Consider the following 23241-nt stretch of genomic DNA (forward strand, 5'->3'; position numbering starts at 1 on the left):
GGCGGCCTGGGAAATGTAGTTCCACCACGTGCCTCTAACCCGGGGGGCCGCCCCGGATCCTCGGCAGGGGACGGCCCCGTCCGCACTCTCGGGCCGCAGCCCCCGCTGCAGGCGGCCCAGGCGGGACGACCCTTCCCGGAGTTGTCCCGTGGGCAGAACCAGCGACCTTCCCCCCTCCCCAGACGAGGAAGGGACTACATTTCCCAAGATGCCCTGCGCTGGGCTTCGTTCGGCGCTGACTAGAGACCCGAGATTGAGTTCTCCGCTGACATTTGGAAGCGGGTGAGCACCTGGCGGGGGTCGTGCGGAGGGATGGAGGCGGCGAGGTCTGTGCTGGGATCTCGTGGGCTTGTTCCACGGGTTAGCGAGGAGAGCAGAGCCCGCTGCACGGGGTGCGGCTGAAAGTTGTTGCTGTGCGCCCCGGGCTCCGCGGGGTTCTGGAGGGTCCCGCCAGGTGGTAGAGCTTTGTCCGAGCCTCCAGGTGCTAGAGGTGGAGATAAATTTAACACGGGTCGGGGGGGGGGGGGGGCTTAAAAACTCCAAACAGGCGTCCTCCTCAAGGCTTTTGGGTTCCTCAAATCCAGGAACCAGGATCCCCACCTGAGGATGTTAGAGGATGTTAGGCTGCCTTGCTTCCCAGCTGGGAGACTTTCAGCTTCTGTGGCCTGGAAGCCCATTGGCGGTCTGTGATGGGGCCCGACAGTTAACCACAGCACCCAAGAATTAGCGTTCTTTCGACTTCTGACCCTGTGTCCTCACCCCCGGTGTTGGTGCTGTAAGCAGACAGGAGAAAGAATCACGTGGAGGGCAATAGAGTTCCAGAGCTGGCAAATACTGATAAAAATGAAGTTCCCAAACCTTTTGTTTTCTTGCATGTGGAAACGCAGATGCAGTTATGACTGGTAGCGGTAAGTGAATGGTTTTGGGAAAATAATGACTCGGGACTATAGTAAGTTTTTTAAAGGCCTTGAGGAGCTTGGAAATTCGAATGATGCCACTTCCACTCAGCGCCCAGCTCTTTTACCCCCTTGCATAGGGGGAGTGGAAGTGGCATCATATATATATAATTATATATTATAATTATATATATAATTTCTAAAAACTACTCTGGAAAATAATTCTAAGAAAGCACAAATATTTGATTCTTCCCATAAAGATGACTCTTTAGATTTCCTTTGTCTTGGTGTTTTTTTTTTTTTTTTTAATTTTCTGTGTACCTGCACACCTGTTTTTCTGGTCACTAAGAATGTGTGCCTTGTCCTACTATTGAGTAATATGGCTGTCTATTTTAAAAATACTTGTATGTCACTCTTAAATGCCATTGGTGATACTTTAACTGTGTCCATAGAGCTGTGTGCAAATCAAACCCAAGGCTTCCATCCTTGGTACGGTAGCCAGAGTCCTGTTCAGTGAGACACAATGGGTATTTGCCACGGGTAAAATAATTTTCCAACCTAATTTGTAACCAAGCATTTCAAAATGTGGAAGGAACTGAAATCCAAGTGCTTTCTCTCCCCTCTCATTAAGTCTTTCCTTAGAACGTTTGTAGAAGAAAGCCATGGGACAGGCAGCATCAATGGCTCCCAAGCTTGTCTGTGCACAGCCTTTTACAAACACACAATCTTAAGCCTCGCATTAATCTCACAGAATCTGGATTTCTGAGCATTTGAATAGGGACACTTAAGTTTTAAAAACCCACAGGTGATTCTCATGTGCAGTGAAGATGAAATGACCTATTTACCAGCCACTCTTTGATTATCTATGCCTTCTCCTTGCTACAGTAAAGCAACAATTGATCTGTCATTCATTCGAACAATAGTAATATATTACCAAGGTAATATATGGTAGGCTGAACTTCTAGAAATGACCCTCAAGATTCTATACTAGAATCCCCTGAACCTAGGACCCCTAAACTCATTACAAATGAGTCATTCCTCCTGTGATTGAATTATGTTAAAAGGCACAGCTGACCATAAAAATGGAAGACTATCCAGGTGGACCTAATATAATCTGTCAAGAAAGAATTTTCTACTACTGGTAGCCAAAGGGGAGAGCAGAAGGAGAACTCAGAGAGTCCAGGCATGAAGAGGACTCAACACATATGTTACTTCTTTGAAGAGACAGGCATGTAAGTAGGGATACAGGTGGCCCCTGGCAGACAGCCAGCAAGCGGAAGGGGGCCTCAGTCCTATAGCTATAAGGGACAGGATTCTACTAACAACTTGAATGAGGCTGGAAATGGATTCTTCCCCAGAGACTTCAGATAAGCATTCAGCCCACCTGACACCTGATTGAGGTCTTTGAAAACCTGAACAGAGAATACAAGTGAGCCCTCTGAGCTACACAACTGTAAGCTAGTAAATCAGTATTGTTTTAAGCTACTAAATTTGATTCTTTTCTATTTGTTAATTTGTTTAGTGTGTGATGCAGCAATAGAAACTAACGGGATACATCCTGTATACAACAAACAGCAATTCTGGACCTATTTTTTTGTGGATGGGGTCAGTTAAAAAATAATGATTTTAATGCCAACAAAGTAAATCAGAATTTCTGGAGGTAGGAGGACTCCCACCCCTAGAATTTTATTTTTTCAAGTTTTTCAAGTACTTCAAGAGATTTTAATCTGAAGCTTCCATTGAGCAATCTTACTAAAGGGTTAGAGACCAAAATGCCTGGGTGAGAAGAGATATTTGGCATTCCCCTCTGTTACTGAGTCTTGTCATGGCCTTGCAACTTACCCCCTGAATGTGGGCTTCCTCTCCACTCCCTCTGCTACCCTGCTGGAGGATTCAGACCTGGGTTTCACTTAAGTAATGTGAATGATTCCACTGGCTCCATGAGGACAGGGGTAGACTGGTTTTGCTTGCCTTCGATGTTTAGGCCACTAGTACTATTTCTTTGCCTTGTAATAACTACATAATATATACATAATGTGTCTATAAATGATGACTAATTGAAGGAGTACGTAAATAAACTACCCAGTCATGATTAGATCTACATTCTGCCCAATGACACTTCAAGTTAATATTTTGTTTTTGTTTTAGTGTTCCATACCAGCAGAAGTAGATATTTCTACACCTGGAATCAATTCAAAAGCAACTTAGAGACAAGGGAATCTGAGCCTTCTCATTTCACAATTAGGGCAGAGAAAATCATGCCCAGGTAACACCATGGCAGGACAATGTCTAGAATCCAGGTCTGGGCCAAGGCTTTTTTTTTTGTTTTTTTTTTTTTTGTTTTTTTTTTTTTGTTTTTGTTTTTTTTTTTTTAGGGAAGTGATGGGGAGTGGAATGAGAAGGTTTCTATTGCTTTAGACTTGGTGGCTTTAAGTGGAAAAGGCTGGGGCAGCTATCCTTGCTTCAGGTTCATGGATAGGTTGGGGTAGCTCTACCTTAGGGTCAGGGGCAGTGGCTACTCAAGGGACAGCCATTCTCATAGTAATGGCAAAAGAATAAGTGGGCAAAAGGAAGCATGCAAGCCTTTTTTTTTTTTTTTTAAGATTTATTTTAGAGAGACAGCGCTTGCTTGGGAGGGGCAGAGAAAGAGAATCTCAAGCAGACTCCCCGCTGAATGGGGAGCCCAATACAGGGCTTGATCTCAATGCCCTGAGATCATGACCTGAGCCAAAAATCAAGAATGAGCTGCAGAGCACCTGGGTCACTCAGTGGTTGAGCATCTGCCTTTGGTTCAGGTCGTGTTCCAGGGTCCTTGGGATGGAGTCCCACATCAGGCTTCTACCTGCTTGCTTCTCCCTTTGCCTATGTCTCTGCCTCTCTCTGTGTGTCTGTCATGAATAAATAAATAAAATCTTAAAAAAAAAAAAAAAAGAATCAGCTGCTTAACCCAATGAGCCACCCAGGTGCCCAGCACACAAGACTTTTAAAGCCTGGCTCTGAGCTGGGATGTGTTCACTTCTTACCCTTTGTCATTTATCAGTGGAAGTCACATGGCCAATCTAATAGTCAAGCCATGGGGAAATATACTATCCCCATGGAGAAGCCATGGCAAGAATGTGTGCGGAAGGATGAAAAATTGGGTTAATTATTCAACTCCCACCATGGCTATGTATTATTAGTCTCCTATGGTTGCCATAACAAAGTGCCACCAGCTGGGTGGCTTAAAACAACAGAAATTTATCCTTTTATATCCTGGAGGCTAGATGTCTGAAATCAAACTATTGGCAAAGCCATACTTCCTCTGACATCTCTACACAAGAATCCTCTCTTCTTCTTGGTTTATAGTGGTTGTGGCAATCTTCAGGGTTCCTTGGTGTGTTGCTACATCACTCTAATCTTTGCCTTCATCATCACATGGTCTTATTCTTCATGAGTATGTCTCTGATTTTTACATCTGTCTTCCTTATCAGGACAGCAGTCATTAGATTCAAGGCCCACTCTAACTCAGTATTACTTCACCTTAACTTGAAATTTCCAGATAAGGTCATTTGAGCATCACCTGGGAGCTGGTAAAAATTTTAAATTCATGGGCGTCAACCCAGACCTACTGAATCAGAAACAAGAGGGTAAGACCCAGCAGTCTGTGGTGTAACAAGTTCTCCAGGTGATTTTAATTCATGCTAGAGTTTGAGAACCACCATTGTAGAAAACAGAAGTTAGACTTTGCAAAAAGGTACATTTGGCCATTGTTGTTAAGAAGGAGCAAGAGGTAGGACCCAATCCCTACCTGTCTCTGTGTATGTGTTTCTGAGTATGTAGGGTTATTGGAATAAGTGGTGGGAGAGGAATTACTCATAAGAAGGCAAGTGTTAGCAGTAGAGTGGGTTTAACTAATCGCTTACCTGATAAGAATATAATTCTAAGGAATCCAGGTCCTATTTGCCTCATGGATCAGTGGACTTGACAAAGCACTGTTCTATTTTTTTTCCAAAGATTTTATTTGTTTATTCATGAGAAACAGACAGGCAGAGACACAAGCAGAGGGAGAAGCAGGCTCCACGCAGGGAGCCCGATGTGGGACTCGATTCTGGGTCTCCAGGATCATGCCCTGGGCCGAAGGTGGCACTAAACCACTGAGCTACCCAGGCTGCCCAGCACTGTTCTTAAAGTCATCACTGAATTTTCATTTTCTGTGGGTGTGAGAAAGATGGGAGGAGTCATCAGAACTGGTTCCTGAGACTACAGCATGAGCTACACTGGGTAGAATCAATGAAAAGAGGTAGCCAAGGTCTGGGGCACCTGGATGGCTCAGTCAGTTAAGCTTTGGGTTCTTGATTTTGGCTCAGGTCATGTTCTCAGGGTCATAGGGTTAGGTTCCGTGCTTGGCAAGGAGTCTGCTTGGGATTCTCTCTCCCTCTCTACTTCCCCACTTCTAAAATAAATAAATCTTTCCAAAAACTGTAGCCCAGGTGCTCTCTACAGTTTTCAAAGCATTTGTAGAAATGATTATTACCAAAGACTATTGCTGACTCCATACTTCTGTCTTCAACCAGTTCTGGAAAAAAATGACCCTGTAACCTGCCCCTGGCTGTATATGCAGAGCTAAGAAAGAAAACATGCTACAGTTTGTTATAGCATTTCAGGCAGGGACATAGGAAGTTAGTTTACTAGTGAAGTCGCATCTAATGCACAACTAAATTTAACAAAGGGAGTCACCACCAAGGGTTAGATTCTCAAGTAAAACTATAAAATTAAAAAGAAAAGAAAACAGTATGGAGTTTCCTCAAAAAGTTGAAAATAAAGCTACCCTCCAACCCAGCAATTGCACTACTGGGTATTTGTCCAAAGGATACAAACATAGTGATTCAAAGGGGCACCTGAACCCCAAAGTTTAAAGCAGCAATGTCCACAATAGCAAACTATGGAAAGAGCCCAGTGTCCATCAACAGATGAATGAATAGAGAAGATGTCTATATACACAATGGAATATTACTCAGCCAACAAAAACAGTGAAACTTTGCCATTTGCAATGACATGGATGGAACTAGAGGGTATTATGCTAAGTGAAGTAAGTCAATCACAGAAAGACAATTATATCATTTTACTCGTGGAATTTAAGAAACAAAACAGGATCATAGGGGAAAACAGGAAAAAATAAAACAAGACAAAATCTGAGAGGGAGATAAACCATAACTTTTTTTTTTTTTAAAGATTTTTATTTATTTATTCATGAGAGACAGAGAGAGAGGCAGAGACACAGGCAGGGGGATCCCTGGGTGGCGCAGTGGTTTGGTGCCTGCCTTTGGCCCAGGGCGCTGATCCTGGAGACCCGGGATCAAATCCCATGTCAGGCTCCCGGTGCATGGAGCCTTCTTCTCCCTCTGCCTATGTCTCTGCCTCCCTCTCTCTCTCTCTGTGACTATCATAAATAAATAAAAATTAAAAAAAATTAAAAAAAAAAAGACACAGGCAGGGGGAGAAGCAGGCTCCATGCAGAGAGCCCAACATGGGACTCGATCCTGGGTCTCCAGGATCACGCCCTGGGCCGAAGGCAGCGCTAAACCGCTGGGCCACCAGGCCTGCCCCCATAACAGACTCTTAATCCTAGGAAACAAACTGAGGGTCTCTGGAGGGAAGGGGGGTGGGTTGGGTAACTGAGTGGTGGGAATTAAGGAGGACATGTGATGTGATGAGCACTGGGTATTATATAAGACTGATGAATCACTGAACTCTACCTCTGAAACCAATAGTATATGTTTATTAATTGAATCTAAATATTTTTTCAAATATAGGACATGTTATTGTGTGTATACAGTCCTGTTAAGTAACCCCTAGCACCTCAAACTTACAGAACACAAAGGAAAGACTACAAGGAAAGACTTCATGCATATGTCTGTATATTCAGAACATTTTGCCTTTAAAATACATTCCTAGTCCTGAATGTGGGAGATGGAGAGACTGTTCAAAACATTTTCTTTTGGATTCTAATACCTTAATATGCTGGGATGGTTTTTGTTTTTGTTTTTTGAGGATTGAATGAGGAAAATAAAACTATCTGAGAGTAGAGGTAGGTCTCTAAAGAAATGGGAGTTTGTTCAATAGATGTAACCTACCTATATGAATCAAATGTGGAGTGGTTACAATTTGCCAGAAATTCTTCTAAGTATTTTAAAAATGCACATTCTGGCCCTGGAGGCCATGTGCCTCACTACTGTACTATGTCGCCTTTCTGATTTTGCACATATTGTGTTTCTGCTTTAAGAAGTTTTGGAGAGCAGCAGACCAAAATCAAAACATGGAGCTGGATACATTGATATCAGGTATGGGCCCAAAGAAGCACCCCCACCTCTATTCCCCTTGCCTCTCTCCTTGAAGGGTGGCAAGTAATACAACAAGCCTTCTGCAGCCTTTTCTTTTTAGCAAGCAAGCTCTATGCTTCATTTTCCCAGGGGCAGAAAAAAATAGCATATTGTGTTGTCGCAAAAGAAAAGAATGGAGTTGAGTCTTCGTGGTTAGAGATGAGAAAAGTCCATCAGTTGTCAGAAAGTAAGAGTCAGGGGAATTTGTGCAGCCAGAGCCCGATAAAAGGCACTGCAGGTGCTGATGACAGATTACTGTCCTCATAAACCCGAAGGCATGATCTAGGGCTCAATCCTAATGTCTGCCAAACTCAAAGAAGTTAAAGAAAAATGGGACATAGGAGATGATTTAGATTGCACCTGGGAAAGAAGGAATGTAGCACACCCAAGATGTGCCTTGTAAGATTAGGCAAGCATCTGCATGGTGCAGCCCCAGATTTGCCTTCTACTTGCTTTTTCCAGCCTGTGGTAACTGTTAGAGAAAAATTTGGCATTTAAAAGTTATTTCTGTGAGGTCTAATTTTGTTCAGGCATCCTAAAAGCTGCAAATGTAGATCATATGAGAGCAAGGGATATTATCAGCCAATTTTCACCCCATGGTTTTAAATGCTAATGGTGTAATATCTGTTAGGTGTCTTAGGTGATGCAGTGTATGTTTGTTAAAGTGATCTCTGCTTTCCCCATAGAACCCTTCTTGGGTTGTATGGACTCAGGTTGATGTGCATATGCATGTGGTGTCCTTCTTTGTCATTCCCTGGGCTGATCTCAGGAAGAGAACAAACCCAGCCACAAAGACTCCCCGAGGCTCAGGTGCCTTATGGTGCTGCCTTCCATCTGCTGTATGTATTGTTGATTTTGCCTTTGGAAGCATACTGATGGAGCAGAAATACCCTGGACCCTGGAAACTATAGATCTGGGTTTGAAATCTGCCTCTCACCACATATCAGCTGGGTGAATGGAAACAAATTAACCTCTCTGCCCTTGATTTGCTCTTCTATAAAATGGGTAACAATTTATCTGTCTCGGAGTTTTTGAGGATCAGTTATCTATCTAACAAATTAACCCCCCAAATTTAGTGGCTTAACATAGTTTATCATCTCACAGAATTTCTGGGTTCAGGGAATCTGAGAGGAGCTTAATCTGGGTGTTTCCAACTCTGTGTCTCATGAGGTTGCCATCAAGATGTTGGCCAGAGGGCAGCCCGGGTGGCTCAGCGGTTTAGTGCTGCCTTCGGCCCAGGGCTTGATCCTGGAGACCCGGGATCGAGTCCTGCGTCGGGCTCCCTGCATGGAGCCTGCTTCTCCCTCTGCCTGTGTCTCTGTCTCTCTCTCCTCTCTGTTTCTCATGACTAAATAAATAAAATCGATGTTGGCCAGAGCTGCCATCATCCAAAGGTATGACTTGAGGGAGTGGAGGACTTGCTTCCATGATGGCTCCCTCACACAACTGGCAAGTTAGTGCTGGCCAAAGGCAGGAGACCTCAGTGTCTTGGAACATGGATATCTTCATAAGACTGCTGAATTTTTCCTCACAAAAGGACAGCTGGCTTCTCCAGAAAGACTGATCCAAGAAAGCCAGCAGAGGCCACATGCCTCTTGTGTCCTGGTCTTGGAAATCACAGATCATCACTCCTGCCTATTCTACTTGTTGAAAGTAAACCACTTGGTCTAGACTTCACCCAAGGGGAGGAGAATCAGGCTGTTTTTTGAAGGGACTCTATAAGAATTTGTGATCATACTTTAAATCCCTGCAAGAAATAACAGAAGTAAAATTCTTAGAAAAAAAGTATCGAATAAATGAACACAGTATTTGAAGACTTTAAAAGTATCTTGTTTCTTTCCATCTCTGGTACTGTGCACAGTACTTGGTGTGCCACAACTACCTCAAATAATAAGCTAGTGTTAATTAAGTAACGAGCTAAATTTGTTTGCTTTGTGTCAGGTATTATGCTAAGCATTTATTTTATTTTATTTTATCTATTAATGAGAGAGAGAGAGAGAGAGAGAGCAGCAGAGAGAGAAGCAGGCTCCCTGCAGGGAGCCTGACATGGGACTCGACCCCGGGTCTCCAGGATCAGGCCCTGGGCTGCTAAAACGCTAAGCCACCCGGGCTGCCCTATGCTAAGCATTTTTGATGGAAAAGCCCATTGCACCTTCACAGTATTCCTGGGAAATGGACATTATTATTCCAATTTTATAGATGGAAAAACTGAAGTGTACAGAGAAGTTAAGCAATTTGTTGGATGTTAACATGGAAGAGTGTAATACAGCTTGGAACTGGTCTCAGTCAACTCCAGGGTATAGATTTTAACCATCTAAGTGTAGATCTTGTCATAAATCAAGGCCTCTAAAATTATTTATGTGAAATATTCCTACCTCTAAAATCTATTATCATGAAGTATTTTGAGAGTGGGAGAAAATGATGCTTGAATTATGAGGTCTGTATCTTGATGCACTTTTCTCAGATCTAGAATGTTCTAAAAATCCCCAGCCAAAACTTCACAACAAGAAGCATGAGAATTCCTCCCCCACACTCTTCTTTCCTCCGCCATTTGATAAAACACACCTTTAGCCTCTACTTTCTTCTGTTCTGCACTTGCGGTTTCTCCTTGAAACTTGGATGTTCGGAGGTTCCAAGGCTGAATACAAGTGTGAAAACCGAAGTAGATGACCTTAAAGGTCATTTCCTGTGTCAACGTTTTGTGATTACATGAGTCCTCCTTCTTTCTGCTTCCCCATTCTCATGGAATGAGTAAACAGGTCTGGTCAGTTCATCCTCAGTGATCACGCCCCTGACTCTTCTTGTTCCCTCCCTTAAACACAGCCCTCATTCTATACCTGGTAAGCCTGGGATGGAAACCGTAGCCTAGTCTTAGCTGGGCTAACACCTCCAGTCATTCTTATGTGTCCTGATAACCTAAGTCTCCAAGAATGTCCTTTTTGCTTATTGTTAAAAATAAAATCCATCAACTGGCTGTGTAGCAGTCCTCATACAGGGTGCCATGGTTTAGCAGATACTAATAGATAGGTTTTGGAGAATTTGGTCTTCAAAGAAGTTAGGTAGTTTTCTTTACTAATGGAACTTTCTGAAGCCTTTGATAATGCTGATATACAATGTGAATCTTTCTGAGGGAGAGATAATGTAACCCAAGAAATTTGATCTCTTGGTTTCGTTGTGGGCAAGCACAGGTTTCTCATGAAACTGTCTCGAATTATCCATTTGATAGCTGTTTCTTACCACTGGGACTCTTCCCTGACACTTCTTACTTGGTGATGAGCCCATCCTCATTACGTTGCATCTTAGCACATGAAGTCCATAGGCAGCTGCTCCATCTCTCAACCCACAGCCTCTCCAGAATCACTGCTTCAGAGTATCCAGATGTGTGCATACATGTGTTATGTATATGTAACTTTCTTTACTGAAGCACTGGGTAATTTTAAAAGGGCATTGACCCACTGAAGTTTTTAGGATATAGAAACTACTCTGTGTGGTAGATAAATGTTATACATTTCTTCAAATCCATAGAGTATACAACATAAAAAATGAACCCTAATGTAAACTATGGACTTTGGGTGATAGTACTGTGTGTCAAAGTAGGTTCATCAATCATAACAAACGTACACTTTGGTGGCAGATGTTAATAACGGGGAAGCTGTGCATATGTGGGGACCAGAAGTATATAGGGATTCTCTGTACCCTCTGCTCAAATTTGCAGTGAACCTAAAACTGCTCTTTAAAAAAGTCTCTTTAAAAAGAAAAAGAAAGTCAAGTACTAATTGTGACTTCTCCAGGATCCAAATGTGTGTGTGTGTTTTAAAGATTTTATTTATTTGAGAGAGAAAATGTGCACGTGAGCACGAGCTGGGGGAGGGGTGGTGGGAGGGACAGAGGGAGAGAGAGAAACAGACTCCCCATTGAGTAGGGAGCCTGAGGATGATCATGGGGATCGCAGGGATTGAAACTCCTGGGATCATGACCTGAGCCAAAGGCAGAGATTAACCAGCTGAGCTACCCAGGCACCCCCCATGTGTGTATTAACTAAGAAGTCAACTCTTTCCTAGATGGGTCTTTTTTAAATACATCCACAGTTTCTATTCTGACTTTTATCCCTGGTTTTGCTTCTCAATCCTAGAGAGTCTTATCTTCTGGATTTCCCCATTGAAACTTTAACCCTTACTTCAGGATCCATTATGATTTCCCTCATTAGGACATTTCTCCAAGACCAAGTCATTGAGTTTTCAGGGTAGAATCCTGAAGTTTTTATTTGGACCATCAGTGATAACCCAAAGAGCTGCAGAGTGATTCGGGGGGAGGGGGGGGCGGGGGGTCTTGGTGCTTCAAGTCTCACAGCATCATTCAGTTTGGTAATATACCCTCCAAGGGAGGTCTATTAGGGGATTCTCCTAAATATACTTCTTTCTAAAAAGCCCTTTTAGATCTCTTAGAACACCACACAGCCCACCCTAAAGTTGTTTTAATTCTTGAGGAAAACACAGTCCCTCTAAATCCTAATGAAAAACAGTGTTTTCTAACTGCTTTGTAATTTGCCATATAACTATTTCTTCCTTTGAAGCCAATGGATTTCATTATTATGAAGAGCAATGTAATGCTACATTCCTTTGATGCTTTAAGCTTGTATCACTTTGGACCTGATGGATAAAGAAAGGAGCCATATGCCTCCAGAAGACCGCTCCCTTGGTCATAAGAGAGAACTTCTGAAGGACCATTCAAGCAATTAAGTAGTCAGGCCCTGTACTGGGCACTAGAAATGTAAACATAAATGATACAAATTTTCTTCTCTAAGATTTGGCTTTAAAAAGATATTTATCGGGGCACCTGAGTGGTTCAGTGGTTGAGCATCTGTCTTCAGCTCAGGTAGTGATCCTGGAATGCCTGGATCGAGTCCCACATCAGGCTCCCTGCATGGAACCTGCTTCTTCTGCCTGTGTTTCTGCCTTTCTTTCTTTCTGTGTCTCTAATGAATAAATAAATAAAAATCTTTAAAATTCTTTTTAAATAAAAAGGTATTTATCCATTCATTAGTTCGTATGTCAACTACATTTTGGGCCAGATATTATATTGGGTATAAGGACTGTTTTTAACTGGATTCCCTGGGAATAGAATGAAAATTGTGAGTTGTGTACAGATGGTTTCCTGGAGAATATTTGGGGATATAGACCTGAGCAAAAGTGAGGATAGCAGGACAAGGCAGGGAGAGAAGCAGGTGCTCCATGTGATTACAGCTAAGGCCATGCCCAATCTTACTGGGAGTGCCGGAGCTGACCTTATAGAGTTGTCCCAAAGAGGAAAGGAGTCCATTGACATTTGAATGCCAATGTCATTTGGTCACTGATGGCCCAGTGTCCTTAAGAGGGTCTGTAACTGTAGGGAAGGCAGTTTTTTGCAGCCTGGGGCAATGCCCAGGAAAGAACATGGCTTTGAGTCATCGGTTATCAGTATCCACAGGAGCTAAGAAGTGGGAAGAAATCTGTAGGAGAATTCAGCATCCACTATTGGGATATACCAGGAACAAGGATCCATTCATGCTCCCAGGGAGTTGATAGTCTCATTGATGAGACTTAGTAGCAAATAGATAAGTAAAAGTATAAGAAAGTGGTAAATGGTGTGAAGATGCAGAGCAAGAGCATGTGGCCCAGTCTGGAGAAGGATTCCCAAAGGAGGTAATGATGATGATGAGGTAAGAAATAAGGCATGTGAAGACAGTGAGTATTGGAGCTGGTAGAGAAAGTGTCCTCGGGGTGAGAATGTTCCTGGGGGGGCCTTACATAGTTAGGAAGGGCTAGAGTGGAAGGTGCAAGGGGAATGGTGCAAGGTCAGACAGAGGAGCTGAATGCAAGCTTGAACCTAAAGACTGGACCTGAAAGAGCAGAACACGTGGTCCAGCAGCTGGGGGTTTCATCCTGATGATGCTGACATCCAGAGGTTCCAGTCAGCAGTTTCATGAGGAAATTTGCACTTCAGGAAGCTCATTCTGGTGGCAGTATGGAAAAAGGAATCGAGATAAAAGAGCAACACGAGTGGCCCCTAGGAGTGTGGGCTGCTATTTCATTAGTTTCCAATGAGAAATGATAGTGACTTAAAATGGAGGCATGTCAGGTGGCATGGAGAGAAATGGATGGATTTGAGAGATATTAAGGAAGCAGAATCCATAAGACTTGACTGATTGGATATGGGTCTTTAGGGAAAAAGAGGAGTCAACCTCAGATTTGTCTTTGAGCCATAGCAGGCTGGCAGTGGCGTGAAGGATGAATCTGAGAGACTGTCAGGCTGAACCAAGGGAACCAATTAGAGCCATGATAAACAATGTTGTTTTGTACAGGGACCCATTCAGGGACAAAAAAGAAAAAAAGAAAAGTTTATGACCATACACATTTCAATCAAATGAAAATAACATCATAGAATTCAATTAAAATACTACGTATAATCTTATAATTAAAATTACCTTTGTTAGAAGAATGTAAGAAAACTGGCCCTGCTTCTAGCCACTTAAATATTAGTATCTGAGCCAAGTTTAGACATCACACCATGGAGGCAGCTTGTCATTTTTTGGTTCCTATTTGTTTGGCGCTTTGGACCTCACAGAGAGCATTCTAGAGCATGCTCCTTTTTTATCCTTGATGCAACCTTGCAGGTAAGAATTATTGTTTCCAATACACAGAAGCAGAAACAGAGAAGGAAGTGAAATGGCTTCACTTGCCACATGGCAAAGTTGAGTCTAGAATGTTCATTCCGTTCAGTGCCATGTTTCCCGAGGCTGCAGCCACTCTGTGCCACGTATCACATATGAAATCAATGAACTGGCTCCCTGTTTCTTTCGGCAACCTGGGCTTTTCTCTCTGCTGGCTGTAGGATTGTCTGTCTGCTTAGGAGCAGAGAGCCTGAGATGGGCAGGGACTGCCTTGTTGCCAGGAAGCCTGGACAATGCCTGTTTCTCCTGAGGGGTCTGGGGGGGACTGGCCACCTGAACATTCTTGCTGCCTTACTGTATTCAGGCCACTCCTGGGGGTCCCTGCTCTGGGCCATCCTGTCAGGCAGGCTTGGGCTTTCATTCAGTTACTTGGAGCACAAGAGCTGAGCAAGACAGAGGTGGTGTCTCTGGATGTGGATCCCCGTGCTTTTAGGGTCTGAAAACCTTCCAACCATGTTGAACTTGATTTTGAGATTATATGTTGTCGCCAAATGAACTAGACCTAGCCAAAAACCCTTCTCTTCCCTAATCAGTGATGCTGTAACCTCCAGGGTCAGATGACTGTGTGCTTAGCTAGAGTAGGAGTATAGAGAAGATGCAAGGAGAGGGAATGAAAGGGAGAGGAAAGGAGGAGAGGACTGTTCTGAAACTGCCCCTTCTGACTACAGTCGCTGGCCATACAACCTCCTCTTTGTCAGGCAATTGCAGTATCAATGAGACGGGAGCTTGTGTCTTAATCTGGCAATTTAGAAATTAAAGATGCAATTAAATATAATTATGGATAAGCTTGAAATAGATTTTCTGAATAGAAACACTCACATATACAGATGCACGCATTCATTCACTAGTCTCTCCATAAGCACTCTGAAGTCTTTCTTCCAGATTTATTGCGCTATAATTGATGTGTAACATTGTATAAATTTGATGTACAATGTGTTGATTTGATACACTTATAAATTGCAAAATTATTGCTACCATGGTGTTAGCTTGCAGAATTACCTTTTTTTATGTGCAGTAAGAACATTTAAGATCTGCTCTCTTAATAACTGTCATGAATATAATAGAGCATAATTAACTATAGTCACCATGCTATGCATTAGATACCCAGAACTGATTTTTCTATAACAGGAAGTGTGTACCCTTTGACCAACATCTCCTCAATTTCCCCCTATCTCCCAGTCCCTGGTAACTACCACTCTACTATCTGTTTCTAGGAGTTTAACTTTTCTGGATTCCATATATAAGTGATATCACTCAGTATTTGTCTTTCTCTGACTTATTTAACTTAGCATAATGCCCTCAAAGTCCATAACTATTCTCACAAATGTCAGGATTTCCTTCGTTCTGTGGCTGAATAATAATTCCATTATATATAAATAGTACATTTATATATAATATATATATATATACACACATACATATCTCTCTATATATGATGGACACTTAGTTGTTTTCCCATCTTGGCTGTTGTGAATAATGCTGCAGTGGACATGGGATAAGCAGTGGTAGTTTTGATTGCCATGTGTGGTTAGTATAAGGTTTTGGTGTTTTTCATCTTTCTTAACCTTATCCTCTGAAGCCCACCTCTATCTTGAACTGCCTTTTCTACTTCCAGAGTCTCATGATAATTGTCTTTGAAATGACCATCAAATTGATCAGGGAACTGCTCTTAGCCATACAAATACTGGTTATAAGTCACAGAATGCCTCTCATCTTAGTTGCAAAATTAATAGTAATAATATAAACAACTTCCATCTATTGAACATTTACTATTAACCAAACTCTGAGTCAAGTGCTTTACACACATTAACTCAATGATATATTGGGATTTGATTATATTATGATAGGATTTTGTGACTTTTATGGCAATAAATTATCATTGCCACACCTCTTTTTTTTCCATAACTTCATCCAGTTCTTTGAATTGTGTACTTTTGAACAGGACTAAAAAGGCCAATTTTGCCAATTTTATGTATATCCTCTGTGAGGTAGGGAAGATGCCTCTTACATTTTTGTACTTTTCACATGGGCACATCAAAATACATTACCTTCTGGTTGGTTTTTTCCCATGCTGCTCCTGCTCTTGAGGACCACATCTGACTCCCTAGAATCTTCCTTAAGGATGTGTTTCAGGCCAAGCAGTCTTCCAAAGTCAGCAGTTATCAATGATTTTTCCCCTCTGACACAATCCTATAGATAATAGGCACATTTTGACAAAACTCCCAAATGAAAGACCGTCTCATAAGACTGTAGAAGAGGTAAGGGAGGCTGCAGATGACCTATGATTCCCAGTGTGGCCCACTGACACCTCTCTCACTTTGCTCTTTAGGCATATGCGACTACATAATATAACTGGAATAATTTTGAGTTCATTATAATTTGTTTAGTTTAAAATCAATTTGCTTTGAATTTTATTGCGTAAACACAGGATGCAAAAAATGTCACATTTGTATGTATAAAGTCCTATGGAAACCTCCAGAAAGAAACTACTGGGAGTGAGTTCATCAAGGTCACAGGATATAGGGGATCCCTGGGTGGCTCAACGGTTTGGCGCCTGCCTTCAGTCCAGGGTGTAATCCTGGAGTCCTGGGATCGAGTCCCACATCAGGCTTCCTGCGTGGAGCCTGCTTCTCCTCTGCCTGTGTGTCTCTGCCTCTCTCTCTCTCTCTCTCTCTCTCTCTCTGTGTGTGTGTCTCTCATGAATAAATACATAAAATCTTTTTTAAAAAAGGTCACAGGATATAAGATCGATTTATAAAAATCAATTGTAATTTTATATACTGGCAATGAGCAATCTGAAAATGAGATTTAGCAAACAATTCCATTCACAATAGCATGAGGAAGAGTAAAATACTTAGAAATAAATTTAACAAAAGGAGTAAGATGTGTACACTGAAAATTATAAAACATTAGTGACAAAAATTAGAAAAGACCTAAATGAATGGAGAAACATTCCATGTTCATGATTTGGAAGATGTTAATTCTTAATTGTTATCAAAATCCTGAGGGATTTTGCTGCACTTATGCTGCCTATTTCCTGAGCCACCCTGTTAGCCAGAAGCTGGGCCAGAGTTGGTTTCTCCAGTTGCAGATCTTGGTGCTTTGTAATGATTGAGAAGTGTCCATTGAAATCAGCTTCCCAGTCATATGTGGTAGCCAAATGAACTAATATTGGTGAGTGAAGCCCCTGCACGCTGAATGAGCAGATACCGTCACCATCCATGGTCACAGGGTTCAAAAAACATCATTAATCAAATAGGAGGACAAACCACACACTGGGTTGAGAAAAATTTTGCGAATCATATATTTCATAAAGGTCTTATGCCCAGAATATAATAAGACAGACAACCCAATTAATGCATGGGTGCACTACTTGAATAGACTTTTCACTAAAGAAGATATGTGAAGGACAAGTTATATGAAAAGATGCTCAACATCATTAGACATTAGAGATTGGAAAATTAAAAGCACAATGAGATACCACTTCCAAGGCACTGGAATGGCTCTAATAAAAAAGAGAAAAAAGTTAGTGTTGGAGAGGATGTAAAGAAACTGAAGCTTTCACGCATTGCTGATGGGAGGTAAAATGGTGCGACCACATTGGATGACAGGTTCTCAGGTTCTTAGAAAGCTACTATATGACTTCACAATTCCACACTTACATATCTACCCAAGAAAAATGAAAATACAATATACAAAACTTCTAAATGATCATTCATAGTCTTACTATAACACAAAAACCTCAGACTAGATCCAAATGTCCATCAACATGTAAATGCATAAACAAAATGTGATATCATCATACATTGGAATACTCTCCAGTAATGAGTGAAACTGCTTATATATGCTACAACATAGAGGAGCCTCAAGAAGGAAGGCAGGAACTGAAGGAATCCAGAAATAAAAGGTTACATATCATGTAATTCTCTGTATATGTATGAAGTATCCAGAAGAGACAATCTGTAGAGACTGAGCGGTTGCTGAGGTAGCTCTGGGAATTAACGATAAAAACTCATGGAAGTTTGTGGGGAGGAGGGAGTCTGGGGGGCATTAGGGTGATGAAAATGTTGCAAAACTGGATTGTGGTGATATTTGCCCATCTGTATACTTTCACTAAAAATTATTGACTTGTAATTTTATAATGGGTGAATTCTATGAATATTATACCTCAGTAAAGCTGTTAATAAAAATTAGATAAAAATAACCAGAATGCAAAGTGGGAGGTACATATGAAACACGTTTAGCAGTAAATTGATATTTCTTGAAGCTAGGTGATAAGTAATAAAGGATCATTATTTTTCCTTTTGTCTTATGTCTCCATTTAAAATTTTCAAAATAAAAAATTAAAAAGAAATGATAAACAAGGGAACTTTCATGCTTCTTTTTTTTCTCTAAGTGAAATGAAGTCTGACTCGGTCTTTGTATCACAAGGCTGAAAGAAAATTAAATCTCATTCATCACAGAGGTGTCTTGCTAGGATCACTCAACAATCTGGGAGGCTCATGTGATGCCCAAAATTTTCCAGTCATCTGGGTAGTGGTGATATGACCAGTCTCTGATATGAATGATTCTTAGAAGTCAACAATGTTGCATTTATGCCAAGGACGGAGAAGGAATGTCTGCAGTCTCTAGTATCCATGTTTAGAGCCAGCCTCCATAGATCCCTTCTGGTTCAAGATCCTGGCTGTCATTTCCTTCTTCTGAGTCTTGATCCATTTGTGCCCAAGGAGAGGGCACGACTTTTTGACAGGGGTGAACCTTAGACCTATGTCCTCTTGTCAGTTGTGAGAATAACTCCCCTGGGGCTCATTCCAGCCCTCTTATCATAACCTTTTTCCTGGATTTCAGCTTTCACAACAGCCAGAAAGAAAATTCATCTTGCAGCTACTTCTTTCGGTTGTGCTCCTGCACCTGGAGTCTGGGTTCAAAAAATATTGACTTTAATATGTGTGCACATGCGTGTTAGTGTGTGTGTGTAAACACAATATAATACACAAGTACCTTATCTTTTCAAATTCATCTTCAGCGTGTAAGGCTTGGTGCATTCACTTATTTAATTATTGATAAAGCAAATATTACTGAGCCCCTCCAAGTAATGCCAGGCAGTGTTTGTGGCACTCCTAGAGGTGCGTCACTGAGTGGAGCCAACAAAGACTCTGCTTTAGAGCTGATGATTTTTTTTTAAGATTTTATTTATTTATGAGAGAGAGGGAGGTGGGCAGAAACACAGGCAGAGGGAGAAGCAGGCTCCATGCAGGGAGCCCGACATGGGACTCAATCCCCCATCTCCAGGATCACACCCTGGGCTGAAGGCAGCACTAAACCGCTGAGCCACCCTGGCTGCCCTAGGCCTGATGATTTCAAACCATAATGTGCCTCATCTCATGATGTGCCCTCCTTAATGCCACCCAGTTACTCCCCATCTCCCCACCAACCTTCCCTTCTGCAACCCTTTTTTTTGTTTCCCAGAGTTAAGAATCTTTCATGGTTTGTCTTCCTCTCTAATTTTTCCCCCACTCAGTTTCTCCCTTCCCTTATGGTCCTTTTCATTATTTCTTAATATTCCACATATGAGTGAAACCATATGATAATTGTCTTTCTCCAATTGACTCATTTCACTCAGGGGTGTTATACTATCTGTTGGCAAATTGAATTATAAATGAATGAATGAATGAATTAATGAATGAATGAATGACTATGGGTAGTCCAAATTGAAATATGCTGCAAATACACACTAGATTTAAATGACCTATGAGAAAATGAATGTAAGAGACCTTAATAGGGGACGCCTGGGTGGCTCAGCAGTTGAGCATCTGCCTTGGCTCAGGTGATGCTCCTGGAGTCCCAGGATTGAGTCTAGCATCCGGCTCCCTGCAGGGAGCCTGCTTCTCCCTCTGCCTATGTCTCTGCCTCTCTCTGTGCGTCTCTCATGAATAAATAAGTAAATAAATAAATCTTTTTTTGAAAAAAGACCTTATTAATAATCTGTATATTGATTACATGTTGAAATGATATTCTGGATAATTTGGGTTAAATAAAATACATGATTAAAATTAAAACAAAACAAAACAAACCTTGATGTGCCTAAGAGTCACATGGCAAAACTGTTAAGATGCAGTTACTAATTCCAAAAGATCTAGATGCTGCTAGAGAGCTGCATTTTTAACAAACTCCTGTGCAATGATAATGCTGCTGGTGTACAAAAACTGAATCAAGGTTCTGGGGTAGAATGCAGGGAAATTTTGGAGAACACAAAAGTTAATCATTCACGAGTTCCCATACTGAATTATTTGCAACAGGCTCCTCGTCTGTGCTGAAGGAGGGTCATTGACATGCTCTGCCCCGAGGGACCACACACTTGTCACTTGGCCCCCAGGTAAATGATTTCTCTCTTTTGTCATGAATACCACCCTGGTGAGGCAGCCTACACACTGACCGCACCCTATCCCACATTGTCTGTTCACATCCAGAGCCTTCTCTGATTAATTCACAGGTCAGGACCTGTGTGTCAGCCTTCCCTTAGGGAACTGATCCTATTTTACACTTCAAAAGCCCATCTGGCAGGTATCAAAGGTGTGTAGGTCTTTGGAGCAGAACTTGAGCTTTTTCTGGTCTTAGGTTTTAACTCATTCCTGCTCCCCACTTCTGTGTTATAATGTTAATGATAAGAAGTTAAAATAGGAAAAAAGTACCCTTGTTTTCGCTTATTTTTTATGTGCCTTGTTTCCCCTGGAAAGCAATCTCTTTGTGTTTGTGTGATTGTTCCACAAAGTGAGTTAATTCTTTGTAGGTCCTGTGGCTATAGTTCAAAAATAGCAGACTTCTAAACAGCCAGGTTACTCAGGCATTTAGCCAGCCACAGCCTGGGCAATTGTATGGCGGTGCAACTTAATGGAATTTTGCCTCTAGGAAACTATTCTAATGAAATCATTGAAAAGGCAGACAAAAATATATGTAAAATGAAGTTCTTTTTTTTTAATTGATTGGATTTATTCTATGAACTTTACAACCGTTACTTGTATCTTAACAGCAGTTAAAACACAATTGTAAACTTACAACAATTATTCTATTTTTTTATGTTAGTCTTTTAAAATATAAATTCAGTTAATTAGCAAATAATATATTGGTTTCAAAAGTAGAGGTCAGTGATTCATCAGTCTTATATAATCCCGAGTATTCATCATATCACATGTCCTCCTTAATGCCCATCACCCAATTACTATGCTCTCCCACCCTCCTCCCTTCCAGCATCTCTCAGTTTGTTTCCTAGGATTAAGAGTCTCATATGGTTTGTCTCCCTCTCTGATTTAATCTTGTTTTATTTTTTCCTCTCTTCCCCTATGATTCCTCTGTTTTGTTTCTTACATTGCACAGATGAGTGAGATCATACAATAATTGTTTTTCTCTGATTGAGTTATTTCACTTAGCATAATATCCTCTAATTCCATCCACATTGTTGCAAATGGCAAGATTTCATTGTTTTGGTAGCTGAGTAGTATTCTATTGTGTGGCGGCATATATATATATGTATAAATATATATATGTATTTATATATATATATATATATATATAAATAATCTCACACCTTCTTTATCCATTCGTCTGTTGAAGGACATCTGGGGTCTCCATAGTTTGGCTGTTGTGCACATTGCTGCTATAAACATTGGATGCAAGTGCCCCTTCAGATTGCCACATTTGTATCTTTAGGGTAAATACCCAGTAGTACTATTGCTGGGTCATAGGATTACTCTCTCTTCGACTTTTTGAGGAACTTCCATACTGTTTTGCAGAGTGGCTATACCACCTTGCATTCCCACCAACAGCATAAGAGGGCTCCCATCCTCACCAACATCTGTCATTTCCTGATTTGCTCATTTTAGCCATTCTGACTGGTGTGAGGTGGTATCACATTGTGGTTTTGATTTGTATTTCCCTGATGCTGAGAGATGTGGAGCATTTTCTCATGTGTCTGTTGGCCATTTGTATATCTTCTTTGGAAAAATGTCTGTTCATGTCTTCTGCCCTTTTCTTGACTGGATTATTTGTTCTTTAGGTATTGAGTTTGATAATTCTTTATAGATTTTAGATACTAACCCTTTATCTGATATGTCATTTGCAAATATCTTCTCCCATTCTGTTGATTGTCTTTTGATTTGTCAGCTGTTTCCTTTGCTGTGCAAAAGCTTTTTATCTTGACGAAGGCCCAATAATTTATTTTTGTCTTTGTTTCCCCTGCCTTTTGAGATGTGTCTAGTAGAAGTTGCTATGGTTGAAGCCACAAAGATTGATAATGCCTGTGCCCGCCTCTAGGATTTTGATGGATTCCTGTATTACATTTAGGTCTTTCATCCATTTTGAGTTTATATTTGTGTATAGTGTGAGGAAATGGTCCAGTTTCATTCTTCTGCATGTGGCTGTCCAATTTTCCCAGTACCATTTATTGAAGAGACTCTTTTTTTCCAGTGAATAGTCTTTCCTGTTTTGTTGAAGATTAGTTGACGATGAAGTTGAAGGTCCATTTCTGGGTTCTCTATTCTGTTCCATTGATCTATGTATCTGTTTTTATGCCAGTACCATACTGTTTTGGTGATGACAGCTTTGTAATAGAGCTTGAAATCCAGAATTGTGATGCTACCAGTTTTGGTTTTCTTTTCAACATTCCTTTGGCTATTCAAGGTCTTTTCTGGCTCCACGCAAATTTTAGGATTATCTGTTCCAACTCTGTGAAATGACTTGATAGTATTTTGATAAGGATTGCATTAAATGTATAGATTACTCTTGGTAGCATAGACATTTTAACACTATTTGTTCTTCTAATCCATGAGCATGGAGTGTTTTTCCATTTTTTTGTGTTTTCCTCAATTTCTTTCATTTTGCCTCTTTGGTTAGGTTTATTTCTAGGTATCTTATGGTTCTGGGTGCAATTATAAATGAGACTGATTCCTTAATTTCTCTTTCTTCAGTTTCATTGTTAGTGTATAGAAATGCAACTGATTTCTGTGCATTGACTGAATATCCTGCCACTTGGCTGAATTCCTGTATGATTTCCAACAATTTTGGGGTGAGTCTTTTGGATTTTCCATATAGACTCTCATGTTATCTGCAAGAGTGAGAATTTGATTTCTTTGCTGATTTGGATGTCTTTTATTTCTTTTCGTTGTCTGATTGCTGAGGCAAGGACTTCTAGTACTATGTCAAACAGCAGTGGTAAGAGTGGAGATCCCTGCCGTGTTCCTAACTTTAAGGGAAAAGCTCTCAGTTTTTCCCCATTGAGAAT

General features: G+C 41.1%; 1 long non-coding RNA gene across 1 annotated transcript in view; it reads left to right on the forward strand.

The window, feature by feature from the left end:
• Positions 1 to 21: 21 nt before the first annotated feature.
• Positions 22 to 23241, forward strand: part of LOC119865399 — a 259911-nt gene continuing 236691 nt past the window's right edge. Inside the window, exon 1 of the long non-coding RNA XR_005368589.1 lies at positions 22 to 282. This is a non-coding gene — a long non-coding RNA (uncharacterized LOC119865399). The remainder of the gene's footprint in view (positions 283 to 23241) is intronic.

This window comes from Canis lupus, chromosome 13, assembly GCF_011100685.1.
Source record: "Canis lupus familiaris isolate Mischka breed German Shepherd chromosome 13, alternate assembly UU_Cfam_GSD_1.0, whole genome shotgun sequence".
Lineage (NCBI taxonomy): Eukaryota > Metazoa > Chordata > Mammalia > Carnivora > Canidae > Canis > Canis lupus.